This window comes from Silurus meridionalis, chromosome 13 (assembly GCF_014805685.1).
Source record: "Silurus meridionalis isolate SWU-2019-XX chromosome 13, ASM1480568v1, whole genome shotgun sequence".
In the NCBI taxonomy this organism is placed as follows: Eukaryota; Metazoa; Chordata; class Actinopteri; order Siluriformes; family Siluridae; genus Silurus; species Silurus meridionalis.
In genome coordinates, this window is record NC_060896.1 from 15,126,534 (window position 1) to 15,143,165 (window position 16,632).

The 16,632-nt window shown below is 38.3% G+C and overlaps 1 protein-coding gene across 6 annotated transcripts in view; it reads left to right on the plus strand.

Annotated features, from left to right (window-relative positions):
* The first annotated feature begins 245 nt into the window (after positions 1-245).
* mef2aa (myocyte enhancer factor 2aa) overlaps positions 246-16,632 on the plus strand; it is an 80,991-nt gene continuing 64,604 nt past the window's right edge. For 4 of the 6 annotated variants that reach the window (XM_046864909.1, XM_046864915.1, XM_046864911.1 and 1 more), the window contains exons 1-2: positions 246-401; positions 5,237-5,359. The gene's annotated coding sequence lies outside the window, so the exon portion shown is untranslated. The remainder of the gene's footprint in view (positions 402-5,236; positions 5,360-16,632) is intronic. The other 2 variants (XM_046864914.1, XM_046864912.1) reach the window with 1 other exon arrangement.

Below are 16,632 nucleotides of genomic sequence, written 5' to 3' on the forward strand. Positions count from 1 at the left end.
TTACACATATCAGCATCCCGTTTTTCAGCAACTTATCTGTTGCATCGTGTTCTCCTTATCTGAGTAAAATCAGCTACGCGGTTTTTAAACAGGTCTAACGTAGTAATATTTCTTGTTAAGGCGCATAAGTTTCCATATCAAGTTGCTAATTGAGACGCGAGGAGGAGTGGGCGGGGCTTACGGGTGTTCGTCTGACGTCACATTTCGGAGGCGGGGCTTTTGTTTGACAAGAGCCTGCTTCTTCGGAGTTTGTTCGCGTCCCGAAAATAGAAAAGCAGCCCTGCGTGTCAATGTGACTGAAAATACATTTCTGTCGCTCCGCGTCCCCGCGACTCACTGATACACCGTATCTATATCCAGCGAGGGAGTGCGGAGAGAGAGAGAGAGGGCGAAAGAGAGGGGTGAGTAGCAAAAATAGCAACAATGTTCCACAGTGAGTTGGTGTGAGACCGAGAAAGCGCAAGAGGGAGTAGTGGAGTGCGTTCAGGGATCACGAATTAATCGCGTCCTGTACACTTCAGTACAACAGTACAGCTTTTATGAAACATGTTTATATAGAAATATCTTTATTTTCTGTTAGTATCGAGGAAAAGGTTTCGTTTTTAGGTGTTTTGCTGTGCGTTTTAAAACTTTGTTTGACGAATTTCAGCCCGTCCGTAGCTGTTTATATTTTAGCGGCGAAGAGGAGGAGACGCGCGCGGGCTGGGAGCTTCACACACACACACACACACACACACACACACACATATATACATATATCTGTGTGTGTGTATGTATATATATATATATATATATATATATATATATATATATAAAATGTATGTTCAATATGGTATTTATTTCACTTCAGAAGACACAGCTGCTGTAAAGTCGTGCTTAATTGTGTAGTTGGTAATTAGAATTGTTCTGCATTCGTGAAAGATGCATAAGCAAAAATATGTTATATTACAGCAAAATAAACCGCTGTGGACTTTATTCTACTATTATAGTCGAGTAATAATACACACAGGCACATTTACGCCATGACTTTTCTTCTTAATACCGTGGACGGGAGCTCTCTCTCTCTCTCTGTGTGTGTGTGTGTGTGTGTGTGTGTGTTTGCTTTTGTGAAGAGAAGTTGAACTCCAGGAATCGATGCCACTGTCTGAAGTTTATATATTTTTTAAAAATAAACTCTGTGCCTTTTAGCCCACACACACCATCTTTTCTTTATCGTGTCAGAACAAACGCACAGATTGTGATTATTATTAAAAGAATGTGATCATGATTTTTATTTGTATCCGTGTTTAAAATGTATGTCAGATATTAAACCCAACTTCATGTCTTTTTTCAAATGAATGCTTTTCAACTAAGGACAACGTGTGATAAATACTGACATGAATCCAACCCAGGATTAGATTTATTTAGGCTAATTGTCTGGCTGGTGGTGATGAATTTACATCTGCTGTGTTATTTGAGCAGTTACAGTTCTGAATATCCATCAGCAGTGTTAAAGGAAAAGTTAGACTACTGAATATCCAGGAACAGTTACAGTTCTGAATATCCATCAGCAGTGTTAAAGGAAAAGTTAGACTACTGAATATCCAGGAACAGTTACAGTTCTGAATATCCAGGAACAGTTACAGTTCTGAATATCCAGGAACAGTTACAGTTCTGAATATCCAGGAACAGTTACAGTTCTGAATATCCAGGAACAGTTACAGTTCTGAATATCCAGGAACAGTTACAGTTCTGAATATCCAGCCACAGTGTTGCACGGAACAGTTACAGGACTGAATATCCAGCAACTGTATAGCAGGAACAGTAAGAATGCTGAATATCCAACAGGAGTGTTGAAAGAACAGTTACAATACTGAATATCCAGCAACAGTGTTGCATACAAATATTGTGGCTCGAAATTACTGTAGTGAATTTCCTGAAGAAGTCTAGTAAGAACTATTACAGTACTGAATTTCCCGAAGTGGTGTGGTATGCATTGATATAACCGTGTTATATACTGAAAATGTCCTGTTTTTGTTATCTAACAGAGGATTAGTTCTTATTGACTGCTTGTCTGGCTGATGGTCCTGAATGTATGTCTACTGTGTTACAAGAGCAGATATAGTACTGAATATCCAATGACTGTATAGCAGGAACACTTACAGTACTGAATATTCAGGAACAGTGTTGCAAAAAAAAAGTTACAGTACTATATTTCCTGAAACAGTGTCCTAAGAACTATTAGAGTACTGAATATCCTGAAGCAGTATAGCATAAACTGTTATAACAGTATACATTACTCTCTATTTCCTCTTTTGTGTACTGAATTAACGTATTGAATAAATCAATGGTACGTGAACTTTTGCTTTGTTGAATTTAGCTTTTGAATGTGCAGATTTTTATGGGAAAGCATAAAGTAAGCTGGTAAGTGGTATAAATGATTTATTACCTGCAGAGAAATAATTAGGGAAGTTAGTTAGAAATGTGTCTGGATATGTGGGGAGATTAAAGAGGTTCATTTTTCAGTGTTGAACAAACTGTGTTGAGTAAAATGCTACAGTGTTCAATAAGCTCTTACAGTGTTAAATTAAATAGAATTTTTAATTGAACTCATACTATGTTGCATTTTACCTCACGTTTCTCTCTTATTACTCAGCTTTTATCCTAAATCATATTGTTCATTGACTGCTATAAATAATTCAACAACTCTAAAACAAACGAAATTTATAGGAAAAACATTTTCTGTTTATTTAGTTCGAGGAAGATTGAGGACTGTATGGAGACACTCCAGAATTCTTTCAGTGTGCAACACACTCTCACTGTGTTGAAAGAAATACTGCAGTGTTCAATTAGCGGTTATGGTGTTAATTATATATGAATTGTAGTGTTGAATTAAAGACAAAATATTGCATGTAATATTACAGTATTTAGTGAACATGGTCAAATGTGTAGAATGAACAATTCGAGTGTAAAACAAACTTTTAACCTCACATGTCTAATGTTTGTGTGGATTTGTGAGGCTTTTGGCCGTGTGGTCAGTCTTTGTGTAGTCCTAAGAGCTGGCACATAGAGTCCCGTTGGTGCACAGTTGGCACGGTTTGATGGAAAACCGGAGCCGGGGTCTCCTGAGAGCAGCGCTAATTGATGCCATCAATTATAGCACAATAACATGTTCATTTCTGATTTGATTTAATGTTATTCATAATGTCAGGTCCCCTAGTTAAGCACTAGCGAGAGGTCCGTCTCTTTCTTGGCATCGCGCTTCTCACACAGCCACAGGGTCACCACCACCACACACTTCTTCAGTTTAATGAATTTCTGAAGCACAGTTCATACAGTAAATGATTATGCGAAGCACATTGTTTTAAAGAAAAGTGCAGGAGTCCAGAAGGATGGGTTGTAAATTATGTCCTCTGAATGGCTGCAAGCATTAATCCAGAATACAACACTAAGCCAAATGAAAGTAAAATTATAGCAAGTGAATACTGTGAAATATTGATTTAATTTTTCTGTATAAATATTTATTTTATTTTAAGTATTATAGCTGGATGAAACCTGTTCGATGATATTCGATTAACTTAAATGTGAGTCGGATATTTGAAATTGGAATTATATTAAAACATTCGTCCTGTAACCTTGTTTTTCGGTGCACTAAAACAACTGTTCCTGGAAACTGCAGATTGTTACTAGAAGGTGGTGTTCAAAGTCTTGCACACAGTAAAATCTAAAATGTGAAATGAATGCACGAGTCCCCAACCTGTGAGTGATTTAATGTTGTGAATATTGTGCTAGTTTCCTTCTCCATGTCAGTTCAAGTACGCTTGACACTTCTTCTGTACGCTTTTGGACCAAGATCATATATCAGATAAATCGGAAACTGCAGTCTTGCCATGTGAAACGAGAATGTCTTTTCATTTTGAAGACCAAAGGCGCTCAATAAAACAAGCGGCATCAACATTTTTTTATCCATCAGACTTCGTGTATTACCATGTGTATTGTTTTTCAGTAGCAGAATTGTACATAAACACTGCTTGCTGCTGCCATGGCAGTAAACGCGAAATTTTACTAACATGTAATTTAAATGAATGTTTCCAATAATATATTCAATGATGCATCAGGTTTTTTTTTAATGACTGAAATGAAGTTCTTATGAGCAATGTTGGCCTATTAGACTGACTATTTATTTTCATAAGGCTCAGGCCAGTGGCCTTGTCTGGCAGAAAGGCAGAATTTTCTTAGTGCCGAAAAAAAAGAAAATGATGTGATTAGATTGCACAGCATTTTTTAGGATTAGTTAAAAATGAATTACAGATAAAAGCTCAACTCTGAAGCATGAGGATGTGTCCAAAACCCCCCCCCTGCTCTGGCTGTAGTGTAGTCTGAAGCTGCACTAAAGTAAATAAGTGTTGAAGAATGCTATCAGGTACAAGACATATAGTGTCCTTTCTTAACTGGGGCATGTGGTCTCCAATTATTAATTCCCATATTGTGGCGCGAAAAACAATGACTGTTTTACTGTTTCAGTAAGAAAGTGAGAATGCAGCTCTGACCAGGTCAAAGTGAAACTCGTGTCATTAAGAACGGTTCCTTTCTAATTCAAATTCTTTTGCTTGTTTGCTAAAATCTGAAGTCTTTTCAAATCTACAGGAATTTTATATTTATGTCTATCAGTGAACATTTTGTGATCAACAAAATTTCTTCTGGAGGAGAAAGAGAATGTGGTTATTCTTTTTGTCTTGCAAAACCATAGTGCAGCTAAAGAAGTCTCTCTCTCTCTCTCTCTCTCTCTCTCTCTCTCTCTCTCTCTCTCTCTCTCTCTGTGTAAATATATATATATATATATATATATATATATATATATATATATATATATATATATGTGTGTGTGTGTGTGTGTGTGTGTGTGTGTGTGTGTGTGTGTGTGTGTGTGTGTGTTGGGGGTGGGGGATATGAACAACTCATGCCATGCTCTTCACAGCACTCCTCCATCTAACAGTCTGCTCTCAGCTTCTTCCAGGATAGAGGAAGGGTGAGAGAAAAAGAGAGATAGAGAGGAAGAGAGAGGAAGAGAGAGGGGGAGAGAGAGAGGGGGAGAGAGAGAGGGAGGGAGAGAGAGGGAGGCTGGAGTGTGTGGGCGAGTCTGATCTGCAATTAACGCTGGCTGTCAGAAGGAGAAGGCTGGCGTTTACACCGTCGCTTCTGAATCACTGAGTGCAACACTTTCCTCTGCTCCCCCCACCCCCACCCCCTCCTCCAGGAAAATTTCTTTCCCAAGGAGGAGGAACCAGCAGGAAGTGAAGTGCTGTGCAGGAAGGAAGAGTGCAAGATTCGAGCTGGACTTTGAGGCCTGAGTGAAGTTTGTTTGCGCCTTGATCATTGGGTGAGTCCAAATTATTATTTTTTTCCTTTGGTTATCTTGCTTTCTCTCACGTTTATATTGTGTGGCTATTTTGAGACATCCCAATAAAAAAAAGTTTACTGGTACTGCTTGGAATTTAGCTACTAATTCCCTCTGTGCTTTGTATACACAAATATAATGATGATGCATGATTGATGGCACAGCTGTGAAGTGGGCAGAGGAAATCCAGTGCGCAGAGTGAATCTTCCGCCTGTACTTCAGTACTGTAATCATTTCTAATGCGTCGCTGCATACAGTCGCTCTGTGTTTCAGCTTTGCAATAACGTTGCAGTAACTGGCATTAAACTGAAATGTTTTTAGCATGCTTTTGTTAAGGGTGTGCATTTGACAAATGCTGTATTTGACAAAAACATGGGCTTTATTTAATAATGAGGTGAACATTTTTAAGCTCTTGTTCCAAATAGTCATTGTCTCCGTACTGAATGCATCAGTGTCATGGCTCACTCATACACCCTTGTGGAAGGCCGTCCCTTTTTCTCAGAGTAAAGTGTGAAGGCACTTTGACAAATGTGTTCCACATATTTCCCAGATCAGCTGTAAGGAATGTACCATAATTTTGGCCCATGTCCATTAAACACCGTCTATGTTCTTTTTTGTTTTCTCTCTCTTCCTCTGTCTGTCTTCTTAAAAAAAAAAAAAAAAAAAAAACAACACACAAAATTGGTCTCTCTTAATCTTTGCGCATATTCATGGCCAGTGTGATTCATTGTTTACTGGAGCATCACCACTGAGTTGGAGATTCCAGCATTCTCCCGTGAGACCTGGAGGCAGGATGCAGAATCTTGAACCCAGCAGATAATGTTTAAGCCATAGTTTTGCTTGTGTGAACAACACTGAGACACCTCACTGAGGGTCTTTTATTAAATAACAAAATGGCCTAAATTAATCTTTGAAGGACGACTCTGTGAATGTGTACTGTTATAGAGCAGATTTTTTGGGTGATTTAGCCACTAGAGTCTTTCCTCTACATTATCCGTGGGCTCTGGGTCGGCGAGCTAGGGCGGTGGAATGCAGTGTCCCTGCGGGGTCAGCCCAGCATTTGGCCTTAAGGAGCGGCTTCAAAACAAGAAACCTCTGGCTGCCCCTGATTTTGCTGCATGTTTGATACTAAAAAGGTTACCTCAGGATACACAGAACATGCTAAACAAACATAAAGATCACTGCTTAAGACTTGTATGAAAACATTAACTCCTTGTCACTCCCCCCACCTCAGTGCTCTACACAAACCTGGCCTTGTTGTAGCCTGTAAATAGGTTTTTCTGGGACTTGCCAAATAAAACCCTCTATCAGAGTCTTTGGCTCCACAGTTTGAACTATAATAGTAGCTCCTTAATATGTAGCGATGATGATTTTCAAACCCATTGGCTTTGCATTTAGCAAGTAACTTTGGCATGAGCCTTAGTGCCACATGTGTCTTATTAATACTGCACACTTTCAGAAATGTGGATTAAGTTTCAGTGTGAATATTCATCAAATCATATTTAAACACGTATCCAGTGTTTACACATTTTCTTGCGGGGAATCTGGGAGCGGCGCAAAGTTATAATTAAACAGGAACATGTGAGAGGGACTTACAGTGGCAAATTATCTGGCTAGACCCGTGTCAGCTGAATATATTTTTGTTGTTCCATTTTTGTATACCTTGAAAAGCCTTCAGAATAGTTGCGCATTGATGGTCCCCTGCCTTCTTTAGAACTTAATTTCTAAATGCATGTTAAAACAAGTAAAGAACGATGGCTTAATTAACGGATAAACCCAAACGCCACTTTCATTAAGCTGGTAAATTAGTTCTTAAGCTAAATGTGATGCCATAGAATGTTTGTTCATCACTGCAAAGAGTTTTCATATGCAAGCATTTTGTTGGCCCGAAAATGTAGCTCAGTTTAACGATAATAAATGACTCCTGGATGTTTAAAAAAAATATATAATGACCACACAATTCCAATTTTTTTTCACACTATGAAATTGTCCAGAAATGTTTAGGAAAGGAGATAAAATATTTTTCTTATGTTTTTGTTATATGACTAGTATCTTTTTTTTTTTTTTTTTGCGATCACATTCACAAAACCAACAATTAACAGTCATTACTTTTCATTTATGAATTTCAGCTGATGCTGTGTACTCTATTCTGCCAGGCAAGCTGAAGTTTTCATGGCTTACTTGCTGCCTTCCACACCTCCACACTAACCCAATTTGACCTGTGAAACTCCAGGCTCTGTCACATGCACTAAAAAGAATGAACACAAATCCCCATGTAAGTCCATCCACAGGAGCAGCTGACGTTTACACACACTGCTAAGAGTGTGGGTGGTGCATTTAGCTGAAAGAATGAGTCTCCCCTGACCTTTCGACTGCCCTTGCTCTCGACCTGCGCTTGTAAGCCATCTCATACGGCTCAATCAGCACATGCACTGCTGAGCGGAGAAGAGCAGCTTAGGGATCGATGTGCTCTCTCCTGTCCTATTCCTTTTACTCTTCCTTTCCTGCAGGCAGAAAGGATGTGTCCTCAATAGGTGACTAGGTACGCACCAATAATCTGCTATACAGTACACAGGGATTTATTATAGAGTAGATTTTTTATGTTCACAATTCAGCATACTGCTGTTAGACTGAGCATACTGCCCAGAATAAAGATTGTTCTACATTCATAGTGATATTTTTAAGTTGTCAGATTTCATACAATTATCATCATAAACATCAATAAGTTCTTATGAACGGATAAAGATAACAACAGGAACTATGTTTATATTAGTAGTAAATTACTTGTAAATGTTATTTATATTTGTTTATAAATATATATCGTCTCTCTGTGCATTATGTTTTCTTACGTACGGTGGGGCTGAGGGTGATGCTCTCGTATTACGGCTTCATTGCTCTTAGATGGGCTTCAGGTTCAAGTATCCCACTGAAGATACTAAAACAAATCCCAGTGATAATGTGAAACTGTAATTCAAGCACTTATTCAGACACAAATATGTAACATCAACACAAATCTTGTTCTCACCCCATTGTTTATGTGTAACGTGTCTGTTTTGTAGTTGGATGTCAAAGAGTGTGTATAAGAGGTGTGTTTAACCTCAGAGCCAGAACACTGGTCCAAATCTGCAGCTAATCCTCTTTGCACCCCACACTGATCCTCCTGTCTGCCTCCTCGTGCTGCTGCTCACTCCGGGTTGAGAGCGAGGGCTTTGCTCACTGCCCTGCCAAAATAAAACGAAAACACAGAGCAGCTAATTGGCCTTGTTCACCACCGGGTGACTCAGTATAGATTACATCATTTTTCCCACTCTAGCACTTGCCTTTGGCCTGATCTGTGTAACTGATGCTGTGTCTACTGCTGTAAGCACTTTTAGCTGAGTTTTTGTTAACATAAGCATTAATGTTAATGTTAAAGACACAATGGCTGTCTGTGTTAACACAGGCAGTGATTAGTTCTGTTTAACAGTTTTTTTTTCATGCTGTGATTGGCAGAGACCAGGTCTGATAATTGAGTAAGAAAACTATTCACCAGTGAAATGTGGATTGATGCAGGGGCCATGGATGAGAGGCAGTGCCCATCTTTGTTTCATATCTTCTCGTGTTGTTTTCGTAGTGAGTCTCAGGGGATCAGCACTCAGCCCACTATCTTTAGAAGGCTCTCTATGCCCCTTTATTACTGCAGGCTTTGCAGGAATGGGTAGTAAATATAAAATGTGCCACTAAGGAATACAATTGTGTACAATTTGGTTGAAAAATGCAAAGTTTCAATAAGTTTGACTAAAGCTACTTTTTTTTTTTTTTTTTTTTTTTTTGCCGGGAATCTAATTCAGAGTTTTTCTCTACTTATCGTTGCTGAATATTACGGCAAGTGTTTTGGCTTAGATGCTAATCACAGAGAGTGCATGATTATTTTTTGGCCATGTGTCATGAGATGCAGACTGTTAACATATTAGGCTAAACTAAGGCGTAAATGTTTGTCTAATGAACTCGCATCAAGAGAAAAAACAGAGTGAACCATTAATGTAATCAAATGCACGTGTATTAAATTGACAAATTTATATATATATATTTTTTTTTTATTATTATTATTTTTTATTTTTATTTTAATATTTGTATTTAGCTAATGTATTTTGTATTCGTATAATGTTTTACAAAGTGAAGAGCTCAACTGCTTTCTGGTCATATCATACAATCAATCACAATAGGTGCATGGCAGGAAATGGGGCTTCTGAGGTGTTCCCAGGAGGCGCGCACACACACACACACACACACACACACACACACACACACACACACACACACACACAGAGGGGCTGATGGCTCTGCACGATGCAGACTGCACCTGTGTTCTGCACCCCCATGTCTCATTACCTCTGCTCTATGAGCTACAGTAGCTTCAAACCGCAGCTGTTTTGCGCTGCATGTCATGTTGCATGTTCAGAATATCTGAGCTGGATTGTGTTATGTGAAGTGCGCACTTCATGAGTGACATATTCCTACAGCCTGCTGCAAGACTTCATTGCCACTTGTTAACAGGTTAAGGTGTGTGAGTAGTTTAGCTCCTCTTACGAGCAGAGACAAAGTTAAAAAGCCGTCTAACCATAGCTCTGTGGAGGCTTGTAGAGTGGAGTGAGAGTTTTATTAAATACCAGTAGTTCTCTCTCTGTCTACGTCACCAAGTTCTTAGACATTCCTCAATAGCAGGCTGATGTCATCCAGAGCTGAAAACATGTTTGGCACTTTAGGAACAAAGACATTGGCTGTTTATGGGTGTGCCTGTTTTGTTTAACATAATATACTATTAGAGATGTGCTTTTTTCAAACTTGTTGCTGATAGCAAAAATGTATCTGACTGGTTTAGCTCAATTTATGCTTCCATTAAAACAGGTTTCTTCTGTCTGCAGAACACTGGAAACATTGGTAAGCACAACTGGCCAAAAGAGACGTGTGAATGAGCTTGGGGTGAACACCCTCTCATCAAACGTTTATCTCTGTGCAGTGTTGAGCTGCAAATGAATGAATATATTTACATTTACTAGATAAGATACGTGAATCAGCGGGCAGTTTTAACTTATGAAATGATTTTATTGGTTGAGACATAGAAACATCATTATACATTGTACTTAACATATCTTACAAATTTTTGATCTGATCACATCTGAAACACTGCTCGTGATTCATTACAATAGTTTACCTTTCTAGCCATTTTTCTCAATTGAACTCAGTGTGATTGGTTACTTATTGTATTAGTGTTGTTTTAATCTTACATTTACATACTTTTGTCCGTTCAAGTGTGTCATTATAGAGTTTAGTGCAGGTGTTTTGCCTTAATTAAGCTATGAGAAAAATTCACAATTCTAGAATCATGCTTTCAGATGAACCTACCGTATGCCATTAAGCAATGTGATTTTTATGATCTTTGAATGAGGCTACAGCAGACATGATTTTCTCATCTCATATGATACATTGCTACCTTTTATAAAATAAACTATGAAACAAATACTTTCAGTGAAAGACTCACTGTTTACCAGTAGTCTCATTTTGATGGGTAGGTAAGATCATCCCACACCATGAACGCTCAGAGCTGTCTGATATTCATTTTAGAGTCTCTTAGGTGCATAAGCCAAGTAAGATGTGGCGGACTTATCCTGCCGAGCTGAGGGAACACACAAGGCTAAATTCCCAGGATATCTTCATAATTTTGATTGCTGTGGCTGTCCTTTTTTGCAGAATGTTTAGATTTTCAATCTGTCGAAACTGACAAAATGTGTAATTAAAGCGTTAATGCACAGGGAAGGTATTAAGGGAAGGTGGGCTTGACTGTAGTATCTGGAAGACACGAAGCTTAAAGACAATTTGCCAAAAACATGGTGAGCTCATCGACTTACTGATACAGTACAGCGCTTACACAGATACTACGTCACTTTAGACTGCCTGGGAGTTTTAAAAGACCTTCATCTCTTTAACGATGTAATTCCTGTAATTTATGAGTGGAGGTATATGTTATGGCCTCATGTGGTCTATGCTCTTTTAAATCTTTATTGTTGGACAAAAAGGTACTTTGTAGCTTTACTGACAAATGAAAAATCTTTGTTGTTTGAGTCCACATTCAGTGATGGTTTTTTTTATGACTGACTGGTCCAACTAAACTGGGAGATTATCTAAATTTTGCTACCTGTTTCGTAATTTTTGCATCATAATATGAAGTTCTGTATAAATTACTGCCTTAGAGAACAAGGAGTTAGTTTTGTGACATTAAAAGCAAACCCAGGCCTATTAGGTTCCTGTGCACTGTAACCAGAGCATTGACTTTACTCCCATCGAACATAGATCAGTACTTGAAAGGGTCAGCAGTGGCCATCCGTCACTAGGCTGTCTATTAGATACAGGCAGACGGATGAGAAGGTTCCCAGCCTGCTGCGGAACAGTTGACCTCTGCCATGTAAGGACAAGAAATGAAAGCTGGGACAAGAAGGTATCAACTTCACTGGCATGACATCAGTCTCCCTACGGTCTCAACAGGCACTGGGGTTTCTGAGCCAAGGAAAACACGATACCATTCCCTGTAGGAAAAAAGTGCAATTACACAATCACAGTGTGCAGCAGACTTTGAAAATGAGAAATGCACTTGATGGATGTGTTTTATGACACGATGAAAGGCTTCCCATTTACCTAAAAATAGGCCAGTGTGGAAATGCAGGTAGTTGATTTTACAAAACCTTTTTTTTTTTTTTTTAATATATGAATATTATCCATTAATCTGAGATAACCTATATATCTGAACAATAAATGTTCCTAGTTATCAACCTTTCCAGGAAATATTTTCTGCCTTTTTTTTTTTTTTTTAAGCAATTGTACAGGTTCTTCGTCATGTTTTCATTTCTCTCTGCCTTTCTACTTTCTACCCTGCTTGTGTTGGATATTACCCTGATATAGGTAAAAGAGTAGCTACGGATATCTCAGCTGATCTCTGGCCCTACTCTGGTCACATTGTCTTGCTCACTAGGGCTTCTACTATCTGTCCTGCTGCTCTTGATTGGCTCTAAACTGAGCCCCATTATGCCAACTGCCTGAGCAATTGTGAACTTACAAAGTTGGGAGGATGGAAAAACAGACAAGTTACATACCACAGCACCTCAATCAAAGCTACAAGCCATCAGGGAACATATGAGGAATCCAGCAGTGATGAAGGCAACTACACATTTAAACAGCAGCATGTTGTCTAAGCAAGAGCCACAGCACGTCTGCAGTCTATTTATGAACCGAATATAAAGTTCTTGGCTGTTCTTCGGGACATTGAAAGGAAAAATGGCTGAAGTTGTATCTTTGTAGAAATGACAGGAAAGTTTTACTTGTGAATAGGAAAGAAATTGAACTGAAAATCTACAAGCTGATGCAATCAATCACTGATAATCCTTTCCATTTTCAACCAATAACACAAAATGCTAATAAAGAAATATAAAAAAAATAAAAATAAATAACAAAACAAAGAAACACAAGTTGTGGTATGTTTACACATCCTCCATATGGACTGGACTGTGCCAGAAAATATGGTGTAGCATACATGTGTGAAAATTCCAACGGCAGCTGAAAATTGGTTGGTTCCATGTCTCCAACCATTATTTAATTTCTGGCGGACAAGATCCAACACGTCTAAGATTGCCTGCATAGTGTCAGCTTTGATCTGCTGCTTGCACTTTATAAAAAGTAAAAATGGAATTAAAATGTTATAAAAAATTTTTAAGCAATAAAAATATATCAATAATGATATATCATACTTTGTGTCACGTCTTTTCCCTGACAACAATCGTCTAATTTCTATGATAAGCATTTTCAAGTTTCAAGTTTTATTTGTCGTATGTACAGATGTCAGTGACGGTTTGTACAATGAAATTCAGTTGGTAACTAGTAATTATAAAAAACTCTTGCTAGCAGTTACATGTGTTTCTGTATCATGGTATGGTGGAAAAAAAAAATTATCTGACTTTGGTGTTATTTTTTTTTTTTATAAAGTATGGAGAAATTATGGAAAAATGACAATGGCAAACTGTCATAGATCTTGCTTTGTGCACAGGGACATTGTCATGATGGAACAGGAAATCTTAATGCTACAGCATGCAGAGACATTTTAGACATTTGTGTAATCACAGTTTAGGGAACTTACACATATAGAAGTTATGGTCAGGTGTCTAAATACTTTTGGCCAAATAACGATGATCATAAATTGTAATTGTTTGAAATGATTTGCCAGGTGCTTCATTTCAGCACATTGTTGTAGTGATTAAAACCAAAATGTACAACGCAAAGTGTACTATAGGCACATAGTACATGGTGCATTTTTACATGGAAACTGTTACTTGGTTTGGACACTGACTGCACAAAGGAAAAGAACAAAATGACCTGCAATTTTACTATTAATAGTCTTAACCCCAAATCAAGTAAACAACCTTTTAGCATGTAATTAACTGAAAGGACTATGGATTTTTTGTTTTGTTTTTTTTCGTGATCTTGGCATCCGAAAGTTTAATGGTCATTTATTTTAAAAGTCAAATCCAGATTTTAATTTGTAGCACTGCTTTTAAATTATTTATTTTTTTCATGTTCTTCACCCCTAAATCTTTTCAAGCTTATAATAGATCATTTACTCACTACATACAATACATGGTGTACATTGTGTTTATTTTCCCTTCCATGTACATCTTTTGTAAAGCTGGTGAAAGGTTATTGTACAAGTTCACAACCTTTCCTGGTTGGTGAGTCACAGGCTTTCCATGCTGCCTGGATTGCATAAACCTTTTATATAATACAGCATTGTGGAACACAGCCACCATGAAGAGGATTGAAATGTCTAAGGGGAAGAACATAACATCAAATATTTATTCTAAGGCATAAGAAAGTTTTCCCATGAAAAGCCGAAGCACTGACCCACCGACAAGAGTGACGTAACTGGCAGGGAGATACAAAAATAATGTTTTTGTGGTCTGTTTAATACAGAGAATATTTTTGTTGTTCCCTGATGTAACCACTGTAGTTATTTTTTCCACTACATATCTCTTCCCACGTGGAGAAAGGGCGTAATGTTAGAGATCTCTAGCATCTGATACACATGTCTGTGTCACCTCTGTAGTCAGTGGATTATTTATTTGAGTGCGTGCATGTGTGCGTGTGAGAGAAGACGTGAACTGCAATAATGTGATGCATTCTCTAATATCTTCATGCACTCCGTTCCCCTTAGGAGGAAGATCTCGATTCATCTGCACTGTTTATCATTTCTGAGTTAAGATCTTTGTAACATCAAAAGGTTGCCACGAAACTTAACACAACTCGCAGGCTGCATTTGGGGACAAAGTAGGGGCATGGGAGAGACATTTTTTTTCTCTACATCTTCATCTCTTCCTGTCTAACTTGCCTAATGAAAAGCCTGGCAAAAAAGGAGCCATGGACACATGCGGTCATTTCAGACATGTATGAAAAGAATGCTTTTGTGTTCTCTTCTAGCATTCTACATGCTGCATCTATGCATACATTGGTGCATAGAAATGATGGGGAGGGAACAACACTTCTTCTTAAAGTTGCATCTTTATTTAGGTCATCTTAATGAAATGCAAACTTCTGAAAGATTGCATGTCGATCCTCATTCTCTGTGTAGAAAAGCTTTAACAAACCGGAGAAATGAACTTGAAATTTTCTTCCAAGGAGAATGTTGACATATTACTCTGACTTCAACATTTGGCACCGACATATAGATGTCACAGTTCCTTCTCAACACTGTGATACTTGATGCAAGTGTGAAATCTTGGTCTTGATATGAAAAGATTGCTGATATTTGTGCCATGGAAAGCCATTATTCTTCAGATTAACAGCTTAAGCCGTGTTTGTATTGTTGAGATTCAATTCCATGTGTAACACACGCACAGAATCAGATTAGCTCATCGGAAATTCAGATTTTATCCTTGGCCTAGGTGCAGATTTCATTTCAAATATAGATGAAATACAGAATGTTTCAAGGGTAGATATTCCAGGAATCTTCTAAAACATGATGTTAATTTACGTCTTACAGTATGAGCATGAAAATCCTCCTCGATCACATTATTACTTTTGAGAAGATGATGTGCACATGTGCATTAAACTGGTGCTAAACAGTTTTGTCAAATTGTGGAACTAAAGCAATTGCAGATGTGCCACAATTAGCAGGAAGAAAAATTCCACATGGAGAGTATGTCCTCTTCTGCATGTAATGGATCTAACCATAAGCTGAGGGTCATCACTTTATCCTTGAGAAACTGAGAATCCATTCATCGGCTCGGCTCCGAAACCTGACTGACGCAAATGGATCACTGGGAATAGGAGCATCCCAGCAGTAATTATGTTACAACGCTTCTGCCGCACACGACCGGGAGGTGGGGGAGCAGTGATGGCACATCTCTTGTTCTACTGCAAGCTTTTTTTCTTATTAATTGTATGTCCTTTTCTTATTGCCATACATAAGACATATGCCTACACACACACACACAGACACACACCTAGGATTATGTTATACCAGGAGGTCAGACCCAGTTTTTACTGTGACATTTACATGCTTTGTGGAGGAACATGATATAAAGAAGTTGCGTTTGAAAATTCAGTCCCAAGTGTGGTGTGTAATCTCTACTGAGAACCAGATCCAGACTGTAAATATCCTGATTATGTCTATGGCACTTCGTAAAGCTCTTTAGAGACTGTGCTAATTTATCCTTCTGAAGTTTTCGCCTAAACAAAACAAAATGGCACGGTGTGCGGATACTAAACAGGGTCCATCGAGGGCCGCGGTGCCCACAATGCTGTGCAACCTAAGTTCTGCTTGAACTAATTGGGATTCTGCTCTATTAAGTCTGAGCTGGCTTATGTATTAGAACTCAGGTTGTGTTGTGCAAGAATAGAAGCAAAAAATATAAAGATGAAGTTTTCGCTATGGCCTTTGCTCAGCCCTTCAGGCATCAGAACTAGTCAAAAGCACCTTGGCCAGTACTCCTTTCCCAGCTCCTACCATTGTTCAAGTCTATAATTCATTGTAGAAATGTCTACTCCAGCATGACCTTGTTTCCTTTTATTTTATTGCCTTCAATTTTCAATTGCCTTGTAATTTTTGAAATACAGACTTTTTAGATTTGAAATGTATGCAAGTACAGGAAAGGATATGAGGGCTTTCAGTGACCCTAATCCTAGTGTTGAATCACACTGAGTTGTCTCTAGTGTTGAATTTGGAAGTGTCATGC